General features: G+C 39.7%; 1 long non-coding RNA gene across 1 annotated transcript; it reads right to left on the bottom strand.

The window, feature by feature from the left end:
* Window positions 1-880: 880 nt before the first annotated feature.
* On the bottom strand, window positions 881-1,584 carry LOC127918897 (uncharacterized). Its single transcript, XR_008101284.1, has 3 exons — window positions 1,431-1,584; window positions 1,236-1,290; window positions 881-987 (listed from the first exon to the last, which is right to left on the bottom strand). It is a non-coding gene; the product is annotated as an uncharacterized LOC127918897 (long non-coding RNA).
* Between the last annotated feature and the right edge of the window lie 1,744 nt (window positions 1,585-3,328).

Genomic DNA, 3,328 nt, shown 5'->3' with positions numbered 1-3,328 from the left:
GTTTAATTTCTTCAGTGGACATATCAGTTGCTACATACTGCTCATTCTTGATGCTGGGGCTGGCTCCAGAGCATCTTTCTCACACACTGCTTCTGCCCCCTGTAGGCAGGTCTCTACAGTGGATGTCTGAGGCCTCATCTTGCAGAGCTGAGAAAGGTAAGACATCAAAAGTGAATGAATGAATTAAGCACATGGTTTCTATACATTTACTTAACATGCATGACACATGTAAGTTAACTCTGCATGTAAGCAATTGATAAATGTGCAAACTAAATTTGTATAAAACCAAACAAGTTTTTGTAGCAGAATCTTGCATCCTATCCTGAAGGACAAGGTTGACCTCTTCAATTGCAAAGTCAGTAACCAAGCTGATGACAATGTAAGATGAAATGTAACATGATATACAGTGTTAATCATCAAGAAGACCATTTGGGCAGTCAGCCGAAAGCCAGGCTTCTACTCTACTCCACCTTGAGGTTGAGAGGTTCAGTGGAGGGCCAGGGATGATCAGATGCTGACCAGCTGAGACAGGCTGAAGATGTCTCCTCTCTGTCCACCCCAGAAGCTTCGCTTCCTTCCTCTTCTCCTTTCTGATCTCTGCAGCTGTGCACAATTGATATAGGGTTTGTAAACCAGGGTCGTGTTCAGTAGGGCAAACAGTAGTAAAATGTTATGCAACGGAAAGGAAAATATGTGTACATATTGGACAAGTTCACGAAGTACCTCCATCTCATTCAGTTTAAAATCTCACTCGACCCACTGAAAATGTGTGTTCTTATTGGACAAGTTCAGAAAATACCATGCCATTTCAAAACTTTTTTCATCTACTGAACACAACCTAGTGCAGGGACGAAGCGAGACCATCAATCACACAACTTACCCTCGTGCATGGCGATGGTCTCATTATCCTCGTAGACAGATTTAGGGACCTGGGCTGTCCCGTAGATGATAGTGGCACAGGTATCGTAACAGAAAAATAACTACTTCCTGTAAAAAAAAACAGGATTACATTCTCCATAGAAATGCAATACTAAGTAGCTGTGCATACCGCACACCTGAACACACATTATATTGTACACACGTGAAAGTACTGGAAAAAGCACACGAAATTATGAAATATTTAATCCTAACACACATACACAAGGCTTAAACGTTCATTTGAATACAACTAAGTACTATATAAGTAAAATGATGTGTAATACATTAACAATTGATAAGTAAGTCTGTATTCTCACCTTGAGTAGCTCCTCCACAACATCTTTGTGTCCAAAGTAGCAGGCCAGATCCAACCTGACAACAACAAATGATGTAGCCTATCTGACATTACAGACTGACACTAAATCTGCAACAACGTTACAATTTGCGCTGTGACTTAATTAGCATACGTTATGAAAATAAATACACTTCTGGGTTCATTCATATCGACTCACCTCACCTGGGCAAAGTGTTATTGTTAGATTCCATGCGCAACAAGTGATTCAAAAAACATTCATCAATCAGCTTTGATATCCGGGAAATGTGCCTATATTCCGGGGCTTGAAATCAATATTTGGTTGTTGCAACAGTCGCCCACAGAAAAGTCACGTTTTAGAGGAGTGTGTGTTCGGCTACGCTAGACTGTTTTGCTTCTAAACGTTCGTTATCAACTTAATTTCAATAGTGAGCAGGACATATATTCTAACTTACATTCGTTTCGCAGTAAAGAACATCCACTATAGAAAAGGTTGCGTTGACAAGTGACAGCGCATATCGTGAAATTGGATCTCAGCTGACAAGGACTGGAACTTGTGGACACACGTGATCAATTTAAAGCGTTTCATCGTCATTGAAAGAAACGTTTATTTCTCAAATGTGTTTTTAACAAAGATGATCTAAATGTCAAAATCACAGATAATTAAGAAAAGCGATTTAATAGAACATGCTCTCACGCATTTGAGCAAGTGTTGTTCTCCAATAGTACGCTAGATGGAACTATTGCAATGAATGTGTGGTTTCATTGTTCAGGCCATTAGGCTTTAGACAAAATGTACACTTCGTCAATGAAAGATCAACCCCAAGCTTCCTAGATTGTTTTAAGGTAAACAATTATTGTATGTTATTATTTGTGTGAGGTCATTCCATCATTTTTACCTCTACACTAAAACACAAGCCTGCCTGGAAGGAAAAAAAGTACAGCAATGCCAACTCTTGCCCACTTTTTCTGGGGCCTCATTTATCAAAGGTGCCTACGCACATACAATTCTCTAAAGCTTGTGTGCACCAATAAGATTTCCCGAAAAGGTTGGCATTTACAAAGACCTAATAGGAAGCCAGACATGGCACTCCCTCATTTTGTGTTTTATAATATAATACCACAGAGTCATAATACCCATAAAACCTAGCCATCAAACAGGGAAATGGTTCCACTCGTTTTGTCACCATTCATTTTCCCCATAGAGGATATTAGAAACACTTACAATTAGGGCTGTGTTGTATGTATGCTTACCTTGTCATGATGTTTTTATAACTGTGTAAATCTCTAGGACAAGGGGACATTTGATCAATATATTCATCTGTATTTACACCCCCCACACACAAATTAAATGCTGATTAGCTGGTAATGTGGTTATCATAAGGACTTACAAATGCCATGACGAGCTGGACAAGCCTGCTGAGGTAAAACCCTCTGGATGAACTATCTGTTAGCTAAATGTAGTAATGAATAAATTGGCAACATTTCTTTAAATGGACAATTCTGTGAACTGTATTGTGCAAGTTTTAAATTGACACAATAACTGATAACAAAGGTGTCAGCTAGAGATGATGTGCAGGAGCTTTCAGTCTACTTTGATGTTAATTAGAATTTTCGAATCTGAGAGTAAATACAGCCAAATATACTGATAAGTCGCCTTGTCCGATAGAGATTTACATGGTTATCAAAATGTCACGCCAGGGTAAGCCTACATGAAACACAGACCAGCATAGAATTAGAGCACATAGAGCAGAGCTACCGCTTCTTATATTTGCTTTCAATGAGAATGACAGATCTATAACTTACATTTCTATGTGAATTTGGTCGGTTGCCCAAAAAGTTACATCGCCCACCAGGTGGTAGGTTGCCCACCAGGTGCCTTTAGAGAGTTCTTCAATGAGTTTGACACCTTGATAAGCTAATTTCTGATGATGGCTCACCGCTCTTCTTGGCAACTTCAACCTCCCGACATCTGCCTTGATTAATTTCTTTCTCTTGCACTCTTTCCCTTGCCTGTTTGACCTCACCCTTTTCCAGTTCCCTCCCACACACAAGACCGGCAATACTCTTGACCCCATCTTTACTAGAGGCTGTTAG

Source organism: Oncorhynchus keta, unplaced genomic scaffold (assembly GCF_023373465.1).
Source record: "Oncorhynchus keta strain PuntledgeMale-10-30-2019 unplaced genomic scaffold, Oket_V2 Un_contig_15209_pilon_pilon, whole genome shotgun sequence".
Classification (NCBI taxonomy): domain Eukaryota; kingdom Metazoa; phylum Chordata; class Actinopteri; order Salmoniformes; family Salmonidae; genus Oncorhynchus; species Oncorhynchus keta.
This window is presented reverse-complemented; position numbering and strand designations above follow the sequence as displayed.